This window comes from Muntiacus reevesi, chromosome 7 (genome assembly GCF_963930625.1).
Source record: "Muntiacus reevesi chromosome 7, mMunRee1.1, whole genome shotgun sequence".
Lineage (NCBI taxonomy): Eukaryota > Metazoa > Chordata > Mammalia > Artiodactyla > Cervidae > Muntiacus > Muntiacus reevesi.
Window position 1 is genome coordinate 81,524,160 of NC_089255.1, and position 13,925 is coordinate 81,538,084.

Sequence of the window (13,925 nt, forward strand, 5' to 3'; positions counted from 1 at the left end):
TGAAGTTGATGTAGCCCTCAGGTGGGAATGGAAACTAATATAGCCTTTTAAGAATTCAATTTGGCAATACACATCCAAAGACTTTTAAATGAACATTTATCTAGGAATTTACCATATAGAAGTCATCACCTCAATCAGGTAGCTTACAGTGCATCTGCACACACAGTGCCTCTCAAGTTTTAGCATGCATGAGAATCACCTAAAGAGTTTGTAAGACATAGACAGCTGGGACCCAGCAGGAGAGTTTTTGATTTTGTAAGCCTGGGTAGAGGCCAAAAATTTGCATTTCTAACAAATTCCCAGTTAACACTGATACCGCTGGTCCAAGAACCATACTGAGAACCACTGATACATAGAAATGGACTTTATACTGATATAATGTACATAAGCAGTAGTGTGCTGATAAAATGGCTCTGGAAGGAACTGAGCAGGGAAGGGGAGGCCCTGATTTGTAGCATTTGCCAGTTTCTTTAGTTTAACTACTTCCACCATACTTAGCACCAAGTTACCAATAACATGGGCTTGCATAATTCTTTAATTACTGGTTCTGGTGAGTTGATAATTTAGAAAAACATAATGGTCATAAATTACTGGAAAGTGAAAATTTAAGTTATGAAAGTGTTATCCTATTAATAAACAAAAATATGCATTTGTGTATGTATATATGAATTTGTATATGTATGCATCATTTAAAGGTCAGAACGATATAGCCATATTAATAGCAATTACCTCTGTATTAGAGTATTAGAGATAACCTTTTTATATTTGCCTATTTGTAGTTTCAAAAATAAATACAACTAACAAGTATTACTTGGGTAACTTTTTTAGTCAATATGCAAGGGAGACAAACGATGTCTAAGTAAAGAGATGCTCAACCTCACAATCACAGAAATGTAAATTAAAATAAAATACTACTTTATTCCCATCAGACTGAAGAGACTAAACAGATGAATAAAACCAAATGCCGGTGAGAATTTAAGGAAATGGGAACCCCAATACACTGCCGGTGGGAGCATAAACTGGGCAACCATTCTGGAAAACAATCTGGCAGTATTTAGTGAAATTAAGTATGTGTATGGATCATAAGTCAGGAATTCCTTTCTTCAGTGTAGACTACAGAGAAGCCTTTGTACAAGTCAACACGGGATATGCATAAGGAAGTTCAGAGCAATTCTATTATATTAGTAATCTTTAAGCCACACCTAGAAATCCGTTTTCAGATAAATAAGTAAAATGTAGAAATGCACATAAAATGCAATATTATACAACAGTCAGTAGGTATAAACTAGACTTACACATTATGTTTAAATCTTAAAATAATGTTGAGCAAAAAATAACTGAAATTCCCAGCACAAAACCATTATACCAAGTCCCAGAATTCAAGCCAGTTTCACCTTGCATAACCAAAATCTCACAACTAAATTTAAAATTCATTTTGTTTCCGTGTTTCCCACAGTACCCAGAAAGATGTTATTATGTAACTATAAAGTACCTATGTGTTGAACATCATACTGAAACAACATGAATGCATTTCTAAAGTAAAACGAATGCTATCATACAACTGGGACAGACAATATTTATTGGCTACCCAAAAAGCCACTCCCAATCCTTCCTTCCTTCTTGCCTCTCACTACAGAGGGCACTTAGAGGTGTCCATAAAACCCATTTTGGCCCATGAGGCATTAGCAGCACTTCTGAGCAAGTCATTTCCAGGAAAGCTTTTTCTTGGCCTGGATCTTTTGCTGTCCTCTGTAACTGTGGGTAGGGGAATTGTGGCAGTTATCTTAGAACCATGAAGGCCAAGCAAATCACAAAGATATGGGCCCCAACACTAGTTGAGTCACTGAAGCAACATGAGCAACTGCCTTTCCAGGCTTATGTAAGGAAAACAAACTTCTCTTTGTTTAAGCCTTGTAGTCAGATTTTCAATTACTTACACTTTATACAACCCTTTTATATCATATCAGAAACTCTATGTAAGTAATAAATCAGCCTGACAAAGTTCTAACCTTCTGATAACGACTACTGTAATGAGTATCTGCTTAGAGTGCTGCAAGAAGTCTGAGCTGAGGGAAGAATGAGACAGAATAAGAATATAGAATCAAGCAGCTCTCTTAAAAAGAAAAAAGAAGCTCTCTAGGCTTTGAATTGCACACATTGGAAGAGCTCAGACTCTCAAATCAATCAACAGGGTATTCATTAGGAGGGTCATCTCCGTGAACAATAACTTAAGCTTTCAAGCGTCAAAACAGATGCCTGGACTACAGTCCAAAGAAACTCACACTGTTAATATTCCTAGGTATGAAAATGGTATTAGATAATGGTACTATTCTTTCAACATTCTTATGCATTTGAAAGTTCCATGAGAAAAAGTAGGTGTTAATGTTAATTTCCTAGTTTGAGTATTGTGTTTTAGCTATATAAGATGTAACCACTGGGTAAAGGAACCTTCCTGTCATCTTTTTACAACTTCCTATTAATTTAAAATTATATCAAAACAAAATGGTAAAACAAAAATGTTGGAAGGATTTCTAACAATTTAGTAATAAACATTATAAAACCTGGATAGAATGCATGAACAGCTATGTGAAGACTGAAATGTAAACATTACAGGTAGATCTGAGAAAAGCAACAGAACTTCTTGTATCAAGGACAAGAAATAGGAGTGTTTGGTCATTTGGTTGTGTCCAACTTTGTAGCCCATGGCTCCTCTAAAGGGAACTTCTCAAGTGCAAAGAAAGCAGGGAAATCACTTGGGTATTTTTTCATTCTCCTTTCTCTCCATACTCTCAATGTCGCAGTCCCTAGGCCTTCTATGGTGGATGCAAAGCAACAACAGAAAAATCAACTAAGAATGGAACACGTCCAGGAGCGAAAACTCTTGAGGGGACTATTTCTCTCTGTCCCACAGAACCCTGCTGCCAAGTGGGCAGGCGAAACTCCATTGTTTTTTCCTTCTCTCTCCCTATTCTCGAGAAAATGTCTCCACAAAGTCATTCATGAGCTCTGAGCTCCCTCTCAACCTGTGAAGGTATGAATCTGATGCCAATTAACATAATATAATCTTTGAAAACTGAGAAAATGAGTAGACCTCCACCCAAATCCCTGACTGACCAATGACAGGAACACACATGGGACAGATCTGAAAAGCACGGACAGAGCTGTGAATACTGAACTGACACTGGAATCACAACCCATAGAATGCTAAAACAAAAATATCAACATTTTTCACAGAAAGTAAACAAAACCTAGAATCTCATTATATAATACTCAGATTGAACATCCAGGATACAAACCAAAATTACTCAGCCTGAAAACCACAAAAATCTCAGCTCATGTGGGAAAATACAACATTGATAAAGAGATGAACTTAGATATTGGAATTGTCCCACAAGGACTTTAAAAGCAGTTATTGTAAAAATGCTCAAATAAATATCAAACATTCTTGAAATAAATGTTAAATCAGAAATCACCAGCAAAAAAAAAAAAAAAAAACAGAAGACAAAGAAGAACAAACAGAAATTTTAGAACTGAAAAATAAAGTAACTAAAGTTGTGAATAAGATTTCAATGTCCTTTGAATTAAAATATACTTTTTCTTTCTCTTCCATTTTAATGTTTTCCAAAAAATCAAACTACTGAAATATGTCCAGTCTTAAAAAAAAAAAAAAAATCAAACAGGAATGAAAAGATTCAGAAACCACACACCTCACTTAATGAACCAGGGGGCACCTTCACTCTTCTTCCTCATATTTAAGTAACCCCTCAGTGTAAACTGACCTTTTTTCAGGCTCCAACTTAGGTAAACTACTACTCAATCTTCAGGACACAGATCAAATGCCATATCCATGAAGCAAGTAAGAATATTTCTCACCTATAAGGCTCAAGAAGTACTATAAGTTGCACACTGAAATTTGGCATCTATGTAAGAAACATAATTTCTTTTTTATGGTTATTTACAAGTTCCATCTCTTCTAATAGAGCTATTCTAATAGATTTAAAATTCTTTAAGACCATGAAGTTTTGGCTTCATTTCTTACCCACCTCAACATCGTCAATGAATTGATTAGTACAAAGTTGTTGAATTGAACTTCAATTATTAAAAGATCTTACAAACAAAATGCATGCGAGAACTTTGAGCTACATCAAAACTTTGTTTCTGTGTTTTAGTTTATGAATCAAAATCTACAGAATGACAATTTTTTGCACATAAAAAATGAATAAGCATTTACTTATAGCACAGGAAACTATATTCAATATCTTGTAATAACCTATAATGGAAGATAATTTGAAAAAAAATACATATATATATATATATATATATATAACTGAATCACATTGCCTACCCTAACACAGTATTGTAAATCAACTAGTTTTTTAAAAAACGAAGAAACATGTAATATGGCAAGAGACATTTCCTTAATCCTTTTCTTATAAAAGTTTCTTTTAAAAGAAATATTAAAATTTAGTACCCCCAAAGTCAGGCAAATAGAACACAAGGGAATTTAGCTATAACTTGTAAGGATAAAACAATTAAAACTGATCCTTTAAAGTGGGATTAACTTAAAATTGTAATAACCACCTTCAACTTCAAAGAAACAGCTGTTATGCTATCAGTTACTGCTGGCCCTCAAATTTCTTATCTATATACAACAATGCCATACTATAAAACAAGAATAGAAGGTGAGTATAAAATCAACTTTCCATTCTACCCTCCCAGAAGACCACTTGAACATCTATCCTTTGGCCTAAAAAAATAAGATAGTTCACTATACGTAAAAGACATCCAAATCAGTACTATGTGCAGTGGAAAGAGCATCCACTCTTTGGAATTAATCTTGGATTTAAATTCTCCTTCTGGTTTTCAAAGTCATTTAACCAGTCTAGGCTTGTCTCTTCATCTGTAAAACCACCTACCTCATCCGGATTAAAGAAGAAAGTATATACATGGCTTAAAATAGCATCTGGTACACAAATAAATGTAAACAGCAGTTGGTATTGTTATCATTTCACCACTGGCATAACCACTGAGAAAAAGTTCTTTTTCAGCTTCTCCAAACCACAGTTGTCCTGCTTTACATAGGAATTCTGATATCATTCATTCTGCTTACTAATGAAAATCTCTAATTCCTAACATGATTCAGTATCAAGAGTCTTCTTTCTCTGTTCCTGAGATCAGACTATCAGCAGGCCTTTTGAAGAAACAAACAGTACTTATGACAGAAGTCTCAGCATACCACCCTGACTGTCCTGAAACCTTTTCACTAACAATTGCTACTATCCTTTCCAACTAAATTAATGACCCTTCTGAAAACGCGAAACTTTGCATCTCTAACAGATAGTGTGGCATCATTTTTTTCTTTTTTGAAAAAGGCAAGGCTTAATTTAGAAAATATGGAGGGAAGCTAGATTTCTAAATGATTCCAAAAATGATGAGATTAGAAAATTTTGGGAATTCCCTGGCAGTCCAGTGGTTAGGACTTGGCACTGTCATAGCAAGGCATAGGTTCAACCCCTGGTCAGGGAACTAAGATTCCACAAGCCTCAGGGGGCCACCAAAAAAAGAGAGAGAGAAAAAAATCTGCATCTAACAAGTAATTATCCAAATCTCAATAGTCTCTGGATTTAGGACAATCATATCAAGGGGATGGGAGAAAGTACCCAACTACACATTTTTAAAAAGAAAAAATTTAACCTAACCTACTTTAACAGTCTTCCCTAGTGGCTCAGATGGTAAAGAATTTGTCTGCAATGCAGGAGACCTAGGTTTGATCCCTGGGTCAGAAAGAGAGCCCCTAGAGAAGGAAAATGGCAACCCACTCCAGTTTTCTTGCCTGGGAAATCCCATGAAAAGAGGAGCCTGGTAGGTGGGCTATAGTCCATGCGGTCACAAAAGTCAGACACAACTTTGAGACTAAACCACCACCACAGGGTCTAAAGTAGGATGAGGCAAGTGAGGTAGGGACCCTAGCACAGAATTTAAGAAGGTACTCACGCTCAGGATCGTGCGACTCCCCCATGAGACGACTACTCATTCATTTATTCAACACATATTGGATAAACAGGTCCATTCCTTGTCCTCAAGGACGGAGCAGTCCAGTGAAGGATGCAGATACACTAATATATAATTGCAATTTAGTTTGAGAGTTGCTATAATAAAGGTAGATACTACATACAGAGGTATCATAGAAGATGAAATGGTGAAAGTGACTTGGGTGAGCCACAGAGCAATTCAAAGAGGCAATGTATCTGGAGTTTAAATAATTTATCAAAGTACCCCCAAGAGGCTAAGGTGGGCAAGAAACAGCATTCTAGGCAAAGGGAATAGCTGGCAAAAGCTCAAAGGCAGAATGTATTGAAGGAACTACAAGGAATTTGGTGAAAATAATCTAAAAGGAAGCAGTGAGCTATAAAACTGAAGTGGTAGCTAGAAAACAGATAAAGAGTTTTAGGCCCATAACGTAGGGCTCCTTAAACACCACATTTAGAAATTTATTTCACAAGTAGTAGAGTATAATTATGAGTGGTAAATCAGACCTGTGACTTAGGATAATTCTGATTACTTTCTGTTTTCTGGCTGTTCTGGACTAGAACAGTGACTTCCAAACTTTTTTGATCCTGTATCCCATTACTAAAATATTTTTAGTGTATCCTTCAATGTGTGTACATTTAAACTATATCTGGACAATACTGTAGTCACATATTAATCACATAAGTAGAAAAGGTTTAAAGCATGAGATGATAAATATAATAACACAAATATAATAACAGTTAAAAAGGAGAAACAATCCAAAGGTCTATCAACCGATGAATTTTTTAAATGTGGTATCGTCATACAATGGAATACTATTCACTAATAAAAAAAGAACAATGCAGCGAGGGACATTCCTGGCAGTCCAATGCAGGGGGTGTGAGTTCAATCCCTGATCAAGGAGCTAAATTCCATATGACTCACAGCCAAAAAACCAGAACATAAACAATGGAAATAATACCATAACAAATTCAATAAAGACTTTAAAAATGGTCCACATTAAAAAAAAATCTTAAAAAAAAAATTAAGCCAAGTGAAAAAGGCCAGACACGAGACCACATACTGTATGATTCCAACTACATGAAATCTCCAGAAAAAGCAAATTTTTAAAACACAAAGTAGATTACTGACTACCTGAGGCTGGACATAGGTACAAGAATTTATTGCAAACGGGCACAAGGAATTTTATGGGGGGATGGTAATGAAGATATTCTAAAACTGAATTTTGGAGACTGTAGGTCAATTACACATCAAAAACAAAATTTATAGAAAAAAAGATTTGTGGTTACCAGAGGAAGGGGAGTGGAGAAGGGGAGAACTACATGAAGGCAATCAAAAGGTACAAACTTCCAGTTATAAGTATGTACTAGGGATATAATGTACAATATGGTAAATATAATGAATACTGCTGTGTGTTATAAATGAGTTAAGAAAGTAAATCTTAAGAGTTCTCATCACAAGGACAAGGAAAATTTTTTTCCTTTTAATTTTGTTTTACTATGGGTTTCCCTGGTGTTTCAGTTGGTTAAGAATCCACCTGCAAAGCCGGAGACCTGGGTTCAAACCCTGGGCTGGGAAGATCCCCTGGAGAAGGGCATGGCAACACACCCCAGTATTCTTGCCTGGAGAATGGAAGAGGAGCCTGGAGGGCTGCAGTGTTTCCTTTTGTTATACTATGAGGCAACAGATAAGTTTCACTGAGAGGAGAAGGGGGCAGAGGATGAAATGGTCAGATGGCATCACTGACTCAATGGAAATGAGTTTGAGCAACTCCAGGAGATAGTGAAGGACAGGGAAGCCTGGTGTGCTGCAGTTCATGGATTGCAAAGAGTCAGATATGACTTAGTGACTGAACAAACTTACTGTGATAATCACTTCATGATATATATGAGTCAAATCATTATGCTGTATACCTTAAACTTATACACTGCTGTACTTCCTGGTGGCTCAGATAGTGAAGAATCCGCCTGCAAGGCAGGAGACCTGGGTTCGATCCCTGGGCTGGGAGGATCCCCTAGAGGAGTGCATGGCAACCGACTCCAGTATTCTTGCCTGGAAAATCCCCAAGGACAGAGGAGCCTAGTGGGCTACAGTCCTTGGGGTCGCAAAGAGTCGGACATGACCGAGCGACTAAGCACAGCACAGCACTTAAATGATATCTCAATAAAACTGGGGAAAAGTTATGCTTACACTGTAGTCTAAATATTTAGAGTGTACAATAGCATTATGTCTAAGAAAACAATGTACATACCTTAATTTAAGACTAATGTTAACCACCATCTGAGCTTTCAGAGTCATAATCTTTTGCAACAGTAAGACCAAAGATCACTGATCACAGAACATCATAACAAATATAATGAAAATGAAAATGTCTAAAATATTGTGAGAATTACCAAAATGTGACACAGGGACATGAGGTGAGCAAATGCTGTTGGAAAAATGACATAAACAGACTTGTTCCATGCAGGGTTGCCACAAACCTTAAATTTGTAAAAAATGCAGTATCTGCAGAGCACAGTAAACTAAGGTAAACATCTACTGTGATGTAAAAACTAACGCAGATAGCCACGCAAAGTTCCTAACAGGCTAGAGAACAAAGCTGGAAGAAAAAAGGCTGGTTGGGGCCTATCTGACAGCTGAAAGACACCACTGAGACCTAAATGCAAGACAGTGATAGTGAGAATGCACATCTTGTATGTGATAAGCAGTTACATCTAGAGCTCCAACAATTCAACAACAACAAAAAACCAAACAACTTGATTAGAAAATAGGTGAAGGACTTGAACAGATATTCTCCAAAGAAACTATATTTGTATAAAAGCCAACGAGCACATGGAAAGATGCTCAGATGGCTCAATATCACTAATCATTAGAAAAATACAAATCAAAGCCACAATGAGATACCAGCTCATACCCATTAGAAAGACCTTTACTGAAAAACAAATAAGAATTGGTGAGGATGTGGAGAAACTGGAACCTTTCTGCATTGTTAGTGAGAATGTAAAATGGTGCAGCAACCATGGAAGCAGTATGGCAGCTCCTCAAAATTTAAACAAAGTACCGCAATTCTGCTTTTGGGTATACACACAAAAGACCTGAAAGCATGGGCTCAGAGAGATATTCGCACACCAATACTCATAGCAGCACTACTCACAATAGCCAAAAGGTGGAGGCAACCCGAGTGTCCAATAAAGGACGAATGGATAAATACAATGTGCTATACACAAACAACGGAATGTTAGTCAGCCTTAAAATGAAAGAAACTCTGATACATGCTACAGCATGTGTGATCCTCAAAGACACCACGCTAAGTGAAATAAGCCAGTAAGATAAATAGTATATAATCCCATTTACATGAAGTACCTAGAGTGATCAAATTTATACACAGAATATAGAATGTTGGTTGCCAGGGGCTAAAGGTAGAGGGGAATAGGGAGGTGTTTATTGGGTAGAATTTCAATTCTGCAAGATTTAGAGTTCTGCAAGATTTAGGAGATTGGTGGCACAAAAGTGTGAACATATTTATTACCACTGAACTGTACAGTGAAAAAATGATTAATATGTGGACTTCCAAGGCAGTCCAGTGGTTGAGCCTCCATATTTTCAAAGAAAAGGGCAAGGGTTCAAGCCTTGGTCAAGGAACTAAGATCCCATATGTCACATGAGGCCAAAAAAAGAAAAAAGATTAATATGGCCAATTCTATGCTATGACAATCACTTCCTTGCCAAAAATTTTAAATACTTTTGTTAAACATTTCATATCTACTATATTAGAAACCAGTTTCCCAAATAATTCTCAAATTATTAAAATAAACAAGAAAATAAAACACCCGAGTAGATTTGAACAAAAATGACTAGCATTTTCTAGAAACAAAAAAACCTGAACTACAAATCTTATTTTTCATCTTGTTTATAAAGTTTTGTCTCTACTTTTGAGTACAGCAGCATGCTGCTTTGTCGGTATGAAATAAAACTCAAAACTGATTTTACTTCTTCCTGTTTAGGCATCTTATTTTCAGTATATTTCAGTAAACAAAAAGAGAACACAAAATTCTTATTGGACTCATACACCATAATTTCCTGCAAATATTCATCTTTTTCATTTATTACACCCATGTTTATATTCTTTATCTTACAATGGCAGATTCCATGCCATATGCTCTTATCATCTTACGCTGATACTCTTCCCTTCAAGTGGTAGGGTTCTATGTCCAGCTACTCCTCTGAACCTGAGGAGACCTTCATGACTACTTCAACCATTAGAAGAGAGCAAAGTAACAGTATGTGACTTCCAAAAACTAAGTCATATATGCCATACAACTTCACCTTGCTCTTTTGGGATGCTCTCTCTTGGAACCCAGCCAACATGCTGTGAGGAAACCAAAAAGTCAAAAACAGGTCATATATAGGTGTTCTGGCCTACAACCCAGGTCCCTACCAACAGCCAGCATTAACTATCAGACACAAGAGTGAGCAAGCCTTCAAACGATTACAGATCCCAGGGAATGAGCTACCCCCTTTCCGCCAGCAACCCCACCTCACTCCTCTTGTTAACAGACAAGCTGTCCCCGCCAAGCGAGCCTTACCCAAATTACAGATACACAAGCAAAATAAATGACTGACAGGTCTAAAACCACTAAGTTTTGAGTGGTTTGTTATGCAACAATAAATAAATAACACAAGTTTATAAATACAACCTGGAAAATGTACAAAACGAGAAAGAAAAGAGCTTTAATTATCCTAAGTTTCACCACTGTTAACATCTGACACATACTTTACAAGAGAATCTTTTGCCCCAACCACCTAAGATTCCAGATGCTTTGTTTTTAACCAGCTTAAAGGGTTAAATTCTTAAAGGCAGTCAACTGTTTGCATCTAATAAGAAATAGGAAGGAAGACTATTAACATTCATCCTACTTTTCTTATCCTGATTTCTCTTTCACTTACCTGTCCTGAGTGAGGTATCTGAGGATGGCTGACCCACCAATATTCCAATCTATGGATGTGGATCAAGATCTTGGGTTGTAACAGCAGCTGGACTGGCCTTCTTCCTTGGAAGAAGTTGCTTAAGCCCCAAATCTGAAATTTTCAAAGAAAGAAAATGTTAAATATAGATGCCTTTTTAAAATCATTTATAATTCCATCTCTACAACTGAACAGGGGCTGTTAGAGGAGGGTAAGATCACAGAGAAGTGAATGCACAGGTTTCACTAAAATGAATTTGGGTAATATGGATTTAATCCAGCTCTACTTCTTAACAATTATAGAATTTTAGTGAAGACATAAATTGTACGTGCCAGTCCTGAATATTCATTGGAAGGACTAATGCTGAAGCTGAAGCTTCAATACTTTGGCCACCTGATGCAAAGAACTGACTCACTGGAAAAGACCCTGATGCTGGGAAAGACTGAAGGCAGGAGGAGAAGGGGGTGACAGAGGATGAGATGGTTCAATGGCATCACCGACTTGATGGACATGAGTTTGAGCAAGCTCCAGGAGTTGGTGATGGATAGGGAAGCCTGGGACGCTGCAGTCCATGGGGTCGCAAAGAGTCGGACATGACTGAGTAAATAAACTGAACTGAACTGAATCTCATCATGTGATGAAGATTGAGCGGATAGATCAAAATTGGGGGCTGAGAGTCAGAAGACCTGGATTTTAAATTCAGTGACCATTCTGCCTTGTAGTAAGAACTTAAAATACTTCTCTGAGATACATTACCTTTAACAGGAGGGCTGCATTTCTTGAATAGGTGACAGCCATGACAAAATATGGGTTTAAAGTTACCAAACTGCTTATTATGAAACCGTCTTTCCTACTATTTTGGTGTTAAAATGGCTTATTTTATAAGATGATGTGATAGACAGTCCTAGTTGTGTTTTAAATACCCTAGAGAGTAAAAATCTAAAGTTACAGCCCTATGTAAATGATCTAAAATTTTTAGAAATTCTAGTGTCTAATATTATGTACATGAATCTAAAATTCCTTTTACTTCTAACATTCTAAATATTCATTTATTACTCAACTAATATTATGTACCTAATATATGGCAAGTACTCTACTAGTGGCTGAGGAGCCCTAGAAATATTTCAGACTAATCTCTGCTCAAAAAAAATCTCCCAATGTAACAGGGAAATCAACACATAAACTTCAGATACAATTTAGTGAGTTAAGTCTTCAAATAGAGGTTTTGCACCTATGACATATACATAGGAAGTAGACTAGCAGAATGAATGCATTTTTAAATAAGCAGGATTTTGGACTGACCTTTGTAGTTGTGTGAGAATTTACCTCTTTGATCCTCAATTTCCATATTTGCAAAACAGGAATGATAACAGCTACCACTGAGTTATGGTAAATAGATAAGATGTTAAGGGCAAAGAGTCAATCCACCCGAAAGTTTGGCTTATATACCTTCCAGAAGGCAAAATAAAAATGTATCGTGTATTAATGATCTGGCACAAAAGGGATTATTTCAATACTGATTTACATTCAGTGGTACCTTTCTCTACTAGCCTATAAACAACGGAAGGACACAACCAAGTTTGCTCCATTTTGTATTTCTAGCACATAGTACAATGCCTTGTAAAGAACAGGTATCAAATAGTTTATAAGGAAAAAATGACTTATTAAATGAATGACTTCTCTCTTTTTTTCCCCATAGGAATTAAAGTTACAGTAGCTTGAAAGTAAAAATTCTTAAGGTTTTTATTCAAAACTAATTTTAAGTGTATATATTAATCACCCAAACCTATGATACTGGAACCTGGATATGTATGCCTGTTTTGAAAAGCAAATAAATTCACCATTAATAATGCCAATAGTGGTGTTCCTGAATAAAAAGACTAGCAGCAATTAATATTCTTCTTTATTTAAAAAATATTCTTGAGAGTACTTATTTGCCAAAAACTCTTCAAAACATTTTCCATGGATTAATTATCTCACTTAATCCCGATAACAATGCTTATGAAATTGACTATTAATATTATAATTTTATAACTAGAAAAACTGAGGCATAGAGAAGTTACTTTCAACATCACAAAACTACTAAGCAGGATGGTTGATATTTAAAAAAAAAAAAAACAAAAACAGGCTGCATGATCCCAGACTACTCTTTTATATTTTTCTTTAACTAAATAAAGAAAAAACAAAACATATTTTACCAGAAGTAGGAACATTTGCTCTAATGACTCTTAAAAAAAACAAAACAAATATATAGCACAGTTCCTGCCCTCAAAACCCCCACACACCAGTGCAATAGTGTAAATTAACAAGACACATTTTTTTATTCTTTTAAATTTAACTATTTCAATGTTAAGCTTATCTGTAATTTCTTTCTCATTTACTTTACTTTTTCATTTATTTTATATTTCAATTACATTTCCAGGTATTACTACATTGAGCTTTCAGAATATATAGGAAAGGCTTACATGGTTCTAAAGTTAAACAGAGTTAAAAACTGGAAGACACTAGAAACTTATTTTATATGGACACCCACTTTCAGATAATTACATTATAAAAAACCTACAGAATAAGGAGAGTTGAAATTCATTTCTAATAGATGCTCTAACAAAACAATTTCAGATGTAAGCTGCAAAATATATTTTTAGCATACAATGTGTTTTACTTCATTTTTTCCTTGGCCTGATTCTAGAACAGACTATAATGCTTTAATGTTTTACTTTCGGTTTTAACAATTAAGTTAAAAAAGAACTAAATACCAAAATAACAATAGGTGCAGCAAATGCTTTTTAAATATGTCGATTTAAATACAGTCGATTTAAATAAAATCGACTGGATACATAACTAGTAAAAACACATTACATGTAGTTCATTTAATCATAATGAACTAATACAATTAAAGGAATATTGAGATTTATCTCAGTGTAATCCAT

At 35.7% G+C, this 13,925-nt stretch overlaps 1 protein-coding gene across 9 annotated transcripts in view; it reads right to left on the reverse strand.

Annotated features, from left to right (window-relative positions):
• Window positions 1-13,925, reverse strand: part of NUMB (NUMB endocytic adaptor protein) — a 154,033-nt gene that overhangs the window by 97,831 nt on the left and 42,277 nt on the right. For all 9 annotated transcript variants that reach the window (XM_065940263.1, XM_065940268.1, XM_065940267.1 and 6 more), the window contains exon 2: window positions 10,978-11,109. The gene's annotated coding sequence lies outside the window, so the exon portion shown is untranslated. The remainder of the gene's footprint in view (window positions 1-10,977; window positions 11,110-13,925) is intronic.